We start from the raw sequence: 14,756 nt of genomic DNA, 5'->3' as shown, positions 1-14,756 counted from the left end.
AAGCACCAACTCTCCGTACAGAGATCTGCGCCCGTCCATAAAACATCTTATGCATTACAGCGCCGGTGTGGTGTACTAGTCTCGGTGACGAGGAATGCTTCCACTGTGACGAATGGGATTTAGTTCCTGGGTCGTACCTGTACACCCAGGACTCATCACCAGTGATTATGGTTGTCACCAAGTCGGTGTCTCTGTGGAGTCCAGCATGTCCTGTGACGCGTCAACATGAAGCTGCTTTTGCTCCGGCGCGAATTTCACCGACGCTCTCTTCATGGCCAAATCGTCTGTCACAATGGGATGTGCCGAAAAAATACTGATGCCCAGCTCTCCGCAATTTCTCTGGTAGTATCACCACAGCGTTTATTTTGGCGATGACCTGGTCGTTTCGCCATGTAGATGGCCAACCGGAGCATGGCTCGCTCCCCACCGATGTGCAGTCGTTTTACAATGGTTGTACCTCTCTTTAATCGCTGTGATGCTCATATCATTGCCACCGAATGCCATCTGCATCCTATGAATGAGTTCTACCTGACTGTCGTCCAGTTTCTGGCAAAATTTGATGCAGTAGCTCTGATCCAGTCGTTCCGTCATTTCCCTCGCAATGAAAAACCGACGCGAGCACTACGCACTACCTCACTCAACTGCTGCTTGCCAGCAGCTCACGCTACCGACAGGAGGAAAAAATTCACGCATGCGCACAAAGCTTAAAGGTCCGCTCATGCAAGCACGCTAGATTCAAATCCATCTATTCTTCAGACTAGCAGAACCATTCTCATTCTTTCTACAAAACAAAACCACTTTATGAATTTGCTAAAAATTGTACAACTTCTCATGCCCCTTGGTCAATAAACAAGTTTGTAGTAATTTCAAATTAGGATCAGCATTCTGTGTCCATATCATGTCCTTACATACACTCCTAATGTGGTTTTCTCCTTCTACACCCTCATCTACATCATTCTGTATTCGCTCCTCTCTACCTCTTCTTTAGCAACCACATTGTCAATACCCATGACGTATTCTATTTGATACTGAAACCTCTGTAAGAACATCACCACCGTATAAGCCTTAAATTCAGCAAGTTAAGTCCTGCAAATAATTGAGAACCCATGGTCTCATATCCTTCCACGTATATTCGGAATTTCAAGAACCCCCATACCCCTACCAGCAGTTCGTTTTATGATACGCCATAGGCTCATTCATATTTTGTCAGTAGCCTATTGGTGAGAGATACTCTCTGGTGTCCCACTTTTCCATCCTCTAATTTCCTTTGGAACAGAGCAGCACCTGTCCCATAGTCTGAGCTTACTGTAGCAAAGTGAAATGGGAGAGACACGTTTGGGTAATAGAGTAATCTACTGTTGGACCTGAAATATTTTATAATTATAAATTTTGGGAATTATAACTCTAAAAAGATTCTCTGATAACGGAGATATACAAACAAATAAATTAAGTAGTGTAAATCGTGTATTATCAATCACGGGATAGGTTCCTCTGAATGGAATGAGATACCGCCAAATTCTTTGGGTTTAAAGACCTACTACAGTTTATTTTATCGAAACCCCTAGCACAGTCAGCTGTTTCCATGGTGCATTTTTCCTTAGTAATCGTGCCAGATTCAGGGAATTTAGGCTTAAATCATCCTCAAATTTTCAATAGAAACTCGCAGTCCTGATGATCGATTTCAACTGTTTATGATTTCATGGCTGATTTCATGGATGTGCACACTCTGTTATTTCTCTTACTTTGCCTTCATTAGGTACAAGATCGTCTGATGACAACAGATCTCCTAAAAATTTATTTCTGCTTTGACAACCTTACTTACCTATAGAATTGTACTATCATTTCACAAAGCTGCAAACACATCCTGCAACATACAGTAGTGCTCCCTCCAAGTTGGCTTAGCAATCTGTATATCGTCCACGTATATGTTTTCTAGCATATAACTTAGAGCCCTCACAAGTACAGCAACAGATATAAAAAGACCGAAAGGGACTACTTTACAGTGGTATGTCCTGCCTTCGAACAGAAAGGCGGTGTATTTTCTGATCTCCACTGTTAAATGGATCTGCCAGACTCCAGAAGTGAGATCCACACTTGTCATTTGAACCGCAGAATCAATTCATGTTTTCAGGATGGTCTGTTTCTTTTACAATTATTTTATTTAACATCCCAGCTTCTAACATCTAACATTTACAAACACTAGACTTGTAACCGTTAGGTTTTAGCAACATGTAACTGCCTAAATTTTGATAAATAATCAGCATTGGCGGCCGAAGTCTTCCGGCATAAGAAGTCAGCCTCATTCTGCCAACGGCCTTGTCAAAGAGGGCGGAGGAGCGGATAGAGGTTCAGGGCACTCTCTTGTCCTAGGGGTGGGAAATTGCCCCTAAAGGCGGAAGAATCAGCAATGATCAACGACATGAGGATGCAGAAGGCAATGGAAACCACTGCATTAAAGACACGTAACGTGTATCCACAGGACATGTGGCCTGTAATTGAAGAAGTGTCATGATGATCTCTCCATTGGCAGAAGATTCCGGAATAGTCCCCCATTCGGATCTCCGGGAGGGGACTGCCAAGGGGGAGGTTACCATGAGAAAAAGATTGATTAATAAACGAAACGATAACGTTCTACGAGTCGGGGCGTGGAATGTCAGAAGCTTGAACGTGGTAGGGAAACTAGAAAATCTGAAAAGGGAAATGCAAAGGCTCAATCTAGATATAGTAGGGGTCAGTGAAGTGAAGTGGAAGGAAGACAAGGATTTCTGGTCAGATGAGTATCGGGTAATATCAACAGCAGCAGAAAATGGTGGTGGTGGTGGTGGTGGTGGTGGTTAGTGTTTAACGTCCCGTCGACAACGAGGTCACTAGAGACGGAGCGCAAGCTCGGGTTAGGGAAGGATTGGGAAGGAAATCGGCCGTGCCCTTTCAAAGGAACCATCCCGGCGTTTGCCTGAAACGATTTAGGGAAATCACGGAAAACCTAAATCAGGATGGCTGGAGACGGGATTGAACCGTCGTCCTCCCGAATGCGAGTCCAGTGTGCTAACCACTGCGCCACCTCGCTCGGTTCAGAAAATGGTATAAAAGGTGTAGGATTCGTTATGAATAGGAAGGTAGGGCAGAGGATGTGTTACTGTGAACAGTTCAGTGACCGGGTTGTTCTAACCAGAATCGACAGCAGACCAACACCGACAACGATAGTTCAGGTATACATGCCGACGTCGCAAGCTGAAGATGAACAGACAGAGAAAGTGTATGAGGATATTGAAAGGGTAATGCAGTATGTAAAGGGGGACAAAAATCTAATAGTCATGGGCGACTGGAATGCAGTTGTAGGGGAAGGAGTAGAAGAAAAGGTTACAGGAGAATATGGGCTTGGGACAAGGAATGAAAGAGGAGAAAGACTAACTGAGTTCTGTAACAAGTTTCAGCTAGTAGTAGCGAATACCCTGTTCAAGAATCAGAAGAGGAGGAGGTATACTTGGAAAAGGCCGGGAGATACGGGAAGATTTCAATTAGATTACATCATGGTCAGACAGAGATTCCGAAATCGGATACTGGATTGTAAGGAGTACCCAGGAGCAGATATAGACTCAGATGAAGAGTAGGCTGAAGTTCAAGACATTAGTCAGGAAGAATCAATACGCAAAGAAGTGGGATTTGGAAGTACTAAGGAATGACGAGATACGTTTGAAGTTCTATAACGCTATAGATACAGCAATAAGGAATAGCGCAGTAGGCAGTACTGAAACGTCCCCTTTTGAACAATTACAAATGACTGTCCTTAAACTGACATACAATATTTTTAGCGCAACGCAATCTGACTTTCAAAAATCCCTGCAAAAGAATGGCCCTGAGTAACATTAAACTATACCTTTCACAAATCACTTACCTCACAAAAATCTTCGCTGCTCAAGCTACTGCAATACAGCGAGCGCCACTACTGCCAGCTAAATAAAAGATTCAAACTACTGAAGGCACTAACTACTGATAGGGATAGTTAGCAAATGAAAGATATTAATAGAGAACAAACAATGTATTTACCTTAATATCATCAAAAGTCATAATATATATAGCAGTTCATCACAAATTACAAAACTCCGCCATCTCTCTCCCCGCATCCACCACTGCTGGCGGCTCACCTCCAACTGCGCAACGCTACGCGCTGTTCACAGCCAGCTGCCTAACACTACAATGGCGAGTATTACAACAATGCAAAGGAGCCACATACTGCACACAGCACAGCCAGTGATTTTCATACAGAGGTGGCGTTACCAATAAAAAAACCTAAACAGCCTACTTACATAGCCCCCATGCTCCCCTCAAAAAATTTTACAAATTGGTTTGGGCAGTGGCCAATACAGATTTGAAAAATTTTTCCTAATTACAATAACAAAGAAATCAAATGCATACACTTATTGAGACAATGTTGGTCAAAAGCTCAAATTTTCTCACAGTCCATAAAGACAGTACTGATCGTTCATTATGGTAAAATAGTAATGTTTTTCTCAAAGTCTGAGCAGTAGAAGAAAATGCACACGGAAGCAGTGGATTTCCATGCAATCTTGAAGAAGTAGTGTTGTCCTTCCAACGGAAAGACAGTGCTGACTCTTGACATGCAGACAGGTAATGCGCCACAACAGAGCAAACCCACAGCAGAGTCAGTCGAAATTTTGTAGAGTATTGATAGGTAGGTCATCACAGAGCAGGCCCACTGTGTCCTGGTAGAGATTACGGTATTGGTGGGCCACCAAAGATGCAGACCCATTATAGTCCTTGTATAGACGGCCAGCAGCCATCTATTGCGACTGTGCAGGTGCACAATCACCATCGAAGAGTCTTGCAGAGAAGATAGCAAGTCCTTAAACCACCACTTGTGCACGCACAAAGTTTTTGGAATCGTTCTTAGAACCAGCAATGCTGTTATCCAGTCCCTTGCTCAATTAGTAACACACTTGCAAACACTATCAGTCCCTACTTCTCACATATTGTCCATATACTATGACCAACAGAAACGTGTGCAGTGAAATGTAACTTACAAGTTAATAATAAGATGAACTGGTGTCAATTACAATTTTATAACATGAGAATACAATTACAAAGCTGCAATACAGCGAGCGCCACTACTGCCAGCTAAATAAAAGATTCAAACTACTGAAGGCACTAACGACTGATAGGGATAGTTAGCAAATGAAAGATATTAATAGAGAACAAACAATGTATTTACCTTAATATCATCAAAAGTCATAATATATATAGCAGTTCATCACAAATTACAAAACTCCGCCATCTCTCTCCCCGCATCCACCACTGCTGGCGGCTCACCTCCAACTGCGCAACGCTACGCGCTGTTCACAGCCAGCTGCGTAACACTACAATGGCGAGTATTACAACAATGCAAAGCAGCCACAGACTGCACACAGCACAGCCAGTGATTTTCATACAGAGGTGGCGTTACCAATAAAAAAACCATGGGTAACAGAAGAAATACTTCAGTTGATTGATGAAAGGAGGAAGTACAAACATATTCCGGGAAAATCAGGAATACAGAAATACAAGTCGCTGAGGAATGAAATAAACAGGAAGTGCAGGGAAGCTAAGACGAAATGGCTGCAGGAAAAATGTGAAGACATCGAAAAAGATATGATTGTCGGAAGGACAGACTCAGCATACAGGAAAGTCAAAACAACCTTTGGTGACATTAAAAGCAACGGTGGTAACATTAAGAGTGCAACGGGAATTCCACTGTTAAATGCAGAGGAGAGAGCAGATAGGTGGAAAGAATACATTGAAAGCCTCTATGAGAGTAAAGATTTGTCTGATGTGATAGAAGAAGAAACAGGAGTCGATTTAGGAGAGATAGGGGATCCAGTATTAGAATCGGAATTTAAAAGAGCTTTGGAGGACTTACGGTCAAATAAGGCAGAAGGGATAGATAACATTCCATCAGAATTTCTAAAATCATTGGGGGAAGTGGCAACAAAACGACTATTCACGTTGGTGTGTAGAATATATGAGTCTGGCGATATACCATCTGACTTTCGGAAAAGCATCATCCACACAATTCCAAAGACGGCAAGAGCTGACAAGTGGGAGAATTATCGCACAATCAGCTTAACAGCTCATGCATCGAAGCTGCTTACAAGAATAATATACAGAAGAATGGAAAAGAAAATTGAAAATGCGCTAGGTGACGATCAATTTGGCTTTAGGAAAAGTAAAGGGACGAGAGAGGCAATTCTGACGTTACGGCTAATAATGGAAGCAAGGCTAAAGAAAAATCAAGACACTTTCATAGGATTTGCCGACCTGGAAAAAGCGTTCGACAATATAAACTGGTGCAAGCTGTTCGAGATTCTGAAAAAAGTAGGGGTAAGCTATAGGGAGAGAAGGGTCGTATACAATATGTACAAAAACCAAGAGGGAATACTAAGAGTGGACGATCAAGAACGAAGTGCTCGTATTAAGAAGGGTGTAAGACAAGGCTGTAGCCTTTCGCCCCTACTCTTTAATCTGTACATCGAGGAAGCAATGATGGAAATAAAAGAAAGGTTCAGGAGTGCAATTAAAATAGAAGGTGAAAGGATATCAATGATACGATTCGCCGATGACATTGCTATCCTGAGTGAAAGTGAAGAAGAAATAAATGATCGGCTGAACGGAATGAACAGTCTAATGAGTACACAGTATGGTTTGAGAGTAAATAGGAGAAAGACAAAGGTAATGAGAAGTAGTAGAAATGAGAACAGCGAGAAACTTAACATCAGGATTGATGGTCACGAAGTCAATGAAGTTAAGGAATTCTGCTACCTAGGCAGTAAAATAACCAATGACGGACGGAGCAAGGAGGACATCAAAAGCAGACTCGCTATGGCAAAAAGGCATTTCTGGCCAAGAGAAGTTTACTAATATCTAATACCGGCCTTAATTTGAGGAAGAAATTTCTGAGGATGTACGTCTGGAGTACAGCATTGTATGGTAGTGAAACATGGACTGTGGGAAAACCGGAACAGAAGACAATCGAAGCATTTGAGATGTGGTGCTATAGACGAATGTTGAAAATTAGGTGGACTGATAAGGTAAGGAATGAGGAGGTTCAACGCAGAATCGGAGAGGAAAGGAATATGTGGAAAACACTGATAAGGAGAAGGGACAGGATGACAGGACACCTGCTAAGACATGAGGGAATGACTTCCACGGTACTGGAGGGAGCTGTAGAGGGCAAAAACTGTAGAGGAAGACAGAGATTGGAATACGTCAAGCAAATAATTGAGGACGTAGGTTGCAAGTGCTACTCTGAGATGAAGATGTTAGCACAGGAAAGGAATTCGTGGCGGGCCGCATCAAACCAGTCAGTATACTGATGACCAAAGAAAAAAAAAAAAAAAAAAAAGTGTTACACAGAGATGATTCAGGAACTCAAATGGAAATTCATGGGGGAAAGGCGACGTTCTTTATGGGGAGTGCTGTTCAGAAAATTTAGGGAGACAGCATTTGAATCTGACTGCAGAAAGATTCCACTGCCTCCTACAAACATCGTGCATAGAAACCACGAAGATAATATCCGAAAAATTAGGGCTTATACAGAGGCATATAGATAGTCATTTTTCCCTCACTCCGTTTGCGAGTGGAACAGGAAAGGAAATGACTAGAGTAGTACAGGTTACCCTCCACCAGAGTACCTATGTAGATGTAGATGTAGATTTGTCCTTTTCTTGATAACCACTTCTGGGTTGCAATATCCCCTCCTTCATTTTTCAGTTATTCCCCATTCCAACATACGTTGCAGCTCTGTTCTAACTGCCCACTGTCTGTTAATGTGATGGGATAAGGCCTGACTTTAATGGGTTCGTGTGGTTTCACACTGAGTCAATACTCACAGTCTGTCATCTTCCTCATTGTTCTGAAAATGCAGCTTTGTTTTTGCTTCATAACTGATATAATTCTGTCCTCTGACTTTCATCAATCCCCTCGCCATTGTTTACTTTATTCCTGATCTCTTCCTCAACCTCCAGCTCATCCATTAAACACTGTGCCACATGCGAACTAGCTGCTAAATCTCCACATTACAGCATTAAGATCCAACATCTGGTCCATACAGTCAATATATGCCTCATATTTCCTCAAGAAATCTATGTCCAAGACTAGATTCATACTCAAATTTGCGACCACAAGGAATGCATGACTTAATAATTCCCTACCAATATTTACATCTAACACTATCTGATTTCTTACTGGCTTATTACAACTTGCAGTGGTATTTCTATTCCTCACTCCTGTGACTGAAAATTTAACAGTTTTATTGTCCTTCACATTTTCATAAAAACTCTCTGCAGTCCCAGAACTAGAAATCCACCTGTCCACCAGAGCAATTCCACAGACCCCTTCCACTTCGATATTTATCTCTTGCTGCACTGTTCAATGAAATCATGGTTTAATCCACTTTCAGCTAACAAGTCTTTAATTATCATACACATCTGATCTTTACTGATTGATTCAGTGGCTTCCCCTGCAAATATTAAATCTAAGGCCTCTTCATATTATGAATTTTCTGTACTTCCTGGCAACTCTATACTTTCCTCCCTCCCATGTTCCTGGTATCAAATTTTGCAAAGTAAACCCAGTCATTAGCATCATAGTTACGCTCATTCTTCCATATCCATTCAGTATTTAATTCACTTTCATCTACAACCATCTGCTGTTTATCATTAGGAATAAAGAAGCTTTAAATATTATCCTCACTATTACCGTTAACTGAACTATTATTCTCTGGATTTTCAATGCCCACGATACATGTCCCTATCATAAACAGATATTCTTCCTCCAATAACTCAAAATTTTTATCTCCACTGGATATTTCTTTAGAGGCATCACTATAATTACGATCCTCTTTACTTAATTCCATGATTTTACTAGTACTACCATCCCCACTCAGCTCCCAGTCCTCTGGTGCCCACTTCTGAAACCATTTGCCTGTACCTAAGCAACCATTTAAATCAATATCGCTCTTTCTCTAACTTTCCCATGCTTCCTTTAATAAATGAGCATGCTCCACTTCTTCAGTCACTCCATTTGCAACAGAAATTAGATCACTGAAGTTTGTAGAAACACTCACAGCTTCTACCATAAAATTATCTTCTGCAGATTTATTCTGTACATCACAACCACCACCAATAAAAACATTAGATGCAGTATCTACAGTCTCTTGATCATTATACTCTTCCACATTATTGGAGTCTGTACTTTCATGTACATTCCCAACCACAATAACATTAGAATCAGGCAGTATTACCTCCACATAATTGACATTGGCTTTCACTCAAATATATTTTACTTCATACAATTCAATATTTTTCCTGTTGTCATTCACACATTCACTTTCAAATTCACAGCACATTTCACTTCCTCCAGTTCTACAGTTGATTCTTTTCCATTACTTAATATAGCTGCCAAGCTAATATTGTTTGCTTCATCTTTTAACACACTTTCCTTTCACTAAACAAACACCCAATATTAATTTCTCCCCTTGATTCCTAGATTTACTGTAAAGATTATTCTTATAAGCCTTTTATCATGCTCTGTCCTTATTGCTTTGCATATTATTTACTTTGATACCTCCTCTTATTTTTCCTATAATCATTGTCCTATTGCTTGGCCCTATTTCCATCACTGTGTTTTGTCCCAAATTAGACCCCAGTTGGAACATGTCTTAGTTTAAAGAATTCTGTCCCTGTGACACTCTATTATTCCCTTCCCTTCTCCTATCTTTATTTTCATGCACTGCCCTTTGTTCATCTCTGCAATCATTTCCTACTGGATACCTCTGATTCCTACTCTAATTATGCCTTCCTCTGTTTTGTTTCCAGTTTTCATTTTGAATCCTATACCTGTATGAATTATGTTGGTTGTTACCGCAATTCATATTGCTGCTCCTGTTCCTGTGATCCCCCTGACTGTTCTCCTGATTATTATCCCCTGAACTTGATTTATAACAAATTGCCTGATTCATCTTCTCTGTAAAATCCAAGAAACTTTCAGTTGAATCAGTGGGATGGTGTATAAGTTCCCACCGTAAATTTTCATGTAATCTTACCCCACCCAAATGGTCTATATAAATGCACCAAATTCCCCGGTTCCTGCTGACAAAATTCACAACTACTTTGATTTGCTTGGCTCCCGTACCTACTCAAATATATCAGCTCAAAAACACATCGTATGAAGTGAATTGATCAGCACATTGTTTTGCCCATGTCTGAACAGAATCCCCCAATAATCATTTAAAAGATTTAATTTTACTCCCATCGCTCATCCCCTGAATGGAACAGTCTTTGCGTCCAAGAAAATCGTCAGCATGATATTCACTACACCTGAAAAAGCTTTATCAGTGGGTGCCTGCATTATAGGCCACCCTAAATTTCTAGGTGCACTGTGTAATTCTAAGTTACTTCACCTATCAGTCTCTTTTTAATCTCATTATTATTTATAGCAACGGCATTCTCCTTCTCTTTCATTATATTGCCAACTGTCCCTCTTGGCAACTTTTTGGTTTCATCACAGGCAACCAAAAATTTTTAAGCCTTGTCTCAGCATCCCTTGTGTTACAAACTGCTTCCTTGAGTCTATCTCTCCCTCCCCCTCCACCCGCTCCCCCTTAGTTCTACTTCAGCTGCACCAAATTTGGTGAGCAGGTTTCGTTGTACAACCCCGAACTTTACAATTAAATCCCCCAGTTTATTATTTATTCCCTCAGTTTCGTTTTTAAGTTCATTCACTATCTCATTTTTTTAAATCGTCCTTTAAACTCCCCATGGAATTATCTATTTTGCTCTCCAAATCTGCCAATGAATTCTTTTTTTTTTCTTTTTCAGATCACTCAGTATACCATCCTTAAACGTACCCATTGGTTTTTTCTACATCCCCTATTTTGATCACCAACAACCTAAGCGTTTCTACACTCCTGGAAATTGAAATAAGAACACCGTGAATTCATTGTCCCAGGAAGGGGAAACTTTATTGACACATTCCTGGGGTCAGATACATCACATGATCACACTGACAGAACCACAGGCACATAGACACAGGCAACAGAGCATGCACAATGTCGGCACTAGTACAGTGCATATCCACCTTTCGCAGCAATGCAGGCTGCTATTCTCCCATGGAGACGATCGTAGAGATGCTGGATGTAGTCCTGTGGAACGGCTTGCCGTGTCATTTCCACCTGGCGCCTCAGTTGGACCAGCGTTCGTGCTGGACGTGCAGACCGCGTGAGACGACGCTTCATCCAGTCCCAAACATGCTCAATGGGGGACAGATCCGGAGATCTTGCTGGCCAGGGTAGTTGACTTACACCTTCTAGAGCACGTTGGGTGGCACGGGATACATGCGGACGTGCATTATCCTGTTGGAACAGCAAGTTCCCTTGCCGGTCTAGGAATGGTAGAACGATGGGTTCGATGACGGATTGGATGTACCGTGCACTATTCAGTGTCCCCTCGACGATCACCAGTGGTGTACGGCCAGTGTAGGCGATCGCTCCCCACACCATGATGCCGGGTGTTGGCCCTGTGTGCCTCGGTCGTATGCAGTCCTGATTGTGGCGCTCACCTGCACGGCGCCAAACACGCATACGACCATCATTGGCACCAAGGCAGAAGCGACTCTCATCGCTGAAGACGACACGTCTCCATTCGTCCCTCCATTCACGCCTGTCGCGACACCACTGGAGGCGTGCTGCACGATGTTGGGGCGTGAGCGGAAGACGGCCTAATGGTGTGCGGGACCGTAGCCCAGCTTCATGGAGACGGTTGCGAATGGTCCTCACCGATACCCCAGGAGCAACAGTGTCCCTAATTTGCTGGGAAGTGGCGGTGCGGTCCCTTACGGCACTGCGTAGGATCCTACGGTCTTGGCGTGCATCCGTGCGTCGCTGCGGTCCGGTCCCAGGTCGACGGGCACGTGCACCTTCCGCCGACCACTGGCGACAACATCGATGTACTGTGGAGATCTCACGCCCCACGTGTTGAGCAATTCGGCGGTACGTCCACCCGGCCTCCCGCATGCCCAGTATACGCCCTCGCTCAAAGTCCGTCAACTGCACATACGGCTCACGTCCACGCTGTCGCGGCATGCTACCAGTGTTAAAGACTGCGATGGAGCTCCGTATGCCACGGCAAACTGGCTGACACTGACGGCGGCGGTGCACAAATGCTGCGCAGCTAGCGCCATTCGACGGCCAACACCGCGGTTCCTGGTGTGTCCGCTGTGCCGTGCGTGTGATCATTGCTTGTACAGCCCTCTCGCAGTGTCCGGAGCAAGTATGGTGGGTCTGACACACCGGTGTCAATGTGTTCTTTTTTCCATTTCCAGGAGTGTAGTATGGCCAATTTCGCTACTTCTCCCTGCGTTAGTGGGTTCTGAGGCTCATACCCGCTAGCCACTGACCCACAGTCACTAGGTGATTTCTTGATTTCGCGAATTTCGTGCTCCATCGCTTTGGCTGGCGTATGGCTGAAATTACAGATGAAAATAATGCGCCTGCTGCAAACTCTTAAGTTGTTGACTGCGGCTCTGATGCTCCCTAATGTTAGTACTGTTCCACTGAGGTAAGATGGGTGTGTAGAACTACTGGAAACTGCTTTCCGTCGGCTGCTCTGGATGAGCCGTTGACAACGTCGTGAATGCGGTATGGTTTGGCATGTCAGCGAATCGGGCTGCCTCGGCCGGCATCTGCTAGGCGCTCTGTCAGATGGGACGTGCCGCAACCAGTGATGGGGTGGCGAGGCGCAGCGACTCGAGCACACCGAGAATTCCTCGAGCCTCTAGTTTTCAAGCAATTCTCGAGAAGCTCACGAGAAACGGCTCGGCGGCGTGTGCCGCTGCGCGCCAGTTGGTTGCGACAACGTACGCCGCGCCGCTGTTGTTTTATGAATTGAATGCCACCGCTAGACAAACACGCTCGTTGTTCGCTGTGCTCGTAACTAGTATGTCTCAGCTTTCATTCGAGTAAAGTTGTTATTCAAATCAATATGCACACTCGAAACCGAACATCATGGTACTGACAATACTTTACGGAAGATGGAGATAACGTTACTTGCAACATTTGTCGTAAAAATCTCCGTAATGTATTAAAAAATACAACGGGCATGATTAGACATCTTAAACTGCACAATTTATCGAGCAATAAAACAGCGACGTCAGTGGATACAGAGGCTCATTCTTCCAATAGTGCGAGGCAGACAAAATATCCAGGTATGTACGGTACAAAAGGTGAACTCCGTGCAAAAGTTCGGATAGTGTCCGAAGCGGCCCGCCACGCTTAAAAACATTGATTTTTTAATCGTACTCCGATAACATACAACATATCTCAAAATCAAACCCATACTATCCTAGCTTTTGCACGATACGATATGTAATTTTATTGGACTAGTTGTCGAACATAACGTATCCGCTTGCAGGTGCACTGATCTAAATCTTACGTTTCTCTTCATAGAGGGAAGTAAACGGCAAGAACAGCTAGATGAAACACTAGTAGCCATGATAACAAACGATTTTCAACCGCTTTCAATCGTAGAGGACACTGGTTTTCGACGTTTTTCACTGTCGGACCCACAATACTCGATACCAAATCGAAAAAAGTTGCACCTCATGATTGAGGACGATTACCATAAACAGAAAGAGGCTGTAAACTTGGCCGTGGAAGGCTGTACTTGTGTTTGTTTAACGACCGATATTTGGACCTCACTCAATGGTGAGGCATATATTGCTGTAACTGGTCATTTCATTAACACTAATTGGTGCCTGAAAGCCTTAGCTCTCGAGACATTCCGTTTCCCGGAAAAGCATACAGCGCTAAATATTAGTGAGGCGTTAGATAACGTGATTTCAAAATGGAACATTGAAAACAAAGTAGTAAGCATCACTACTGACATCGCCAGTAACATGACGACAGCCGTACAACTTATTCACAGTGGCAACATAGATATGCGACATATGCCTTGTTTAGCACACACCATCAATTTAGTTGTGAAAAGTTCTTTGACCAGCAACAGTGAGCTCTGCATAATGAGGGAAAAGGCCAGAAAAATCGTTAACTATTTTAAAACAAGTTGCAATGCTAATGAAAAACTCCATGAGATCCAGGATCTAATGAAAAAACCTGTTCATAAATTGATTCAGGAAAACGAAACCTGACGGAAAAGTACGTTTTATATGCTACAATGTGTAGTGGAGCAGAAGGAATGCATTGCAGCCTGTTTATCATCTTTGTATTCAGGTGTAGAGAACCTCACAGCTGAGGAGTGGCGAATTTTGAGCGAATGTTTGTGTGTACTGGAGCCATTTGAAGTGGTAACAAGTGAAATCTCAACTGAGAACTATACCTCTCTTTCGAAAGCTATTCCAATAATCAGAGAGCTAATCCTAACCGTATGCAATGGGAAGTGGGCTACCAAGACAGCGCAAGAGCTACAGCAACATATGCACAACTCACTAATAGCCTGGCTAGGATTAATAGAAACGAACAAAGTACATGCCGTTGCCACAGTTCTCGACCCAAGATTCAAAACGTTACCATTTACGAATCCCATTCATTCAAAACATGGCGTTGCAAGCCTAATTGCAGAGTGCACAAACGTGGTAGAGACCGTACGATCTGCTCATTCGGCTGCTAACGACACTAGCCACGAGTACCATTTCGTACAAAACGCCAGTAGCTCCTTATGGGCTTCTTTCGATGAAGAGGTTTCCAATAA

The sequence above is a fragment of the Schistocerca serialis genome, chromosome 2 (assembly GCF_023864345.2).
Source record: "Schistocerca serialis cubense isolate TAMUIC-IGC-003099 chromosome 2, iqSchSeri2.2, whole genome shotgun sequence".
NCBI lineage: Eukaryota > Metazoa > Arthropoda > Insecta > Orthoptera > Acrididae > Schistocerca > Schistocerca serialis.
This window is presented reverse-complemented; position numbering follows the sequence as displayed.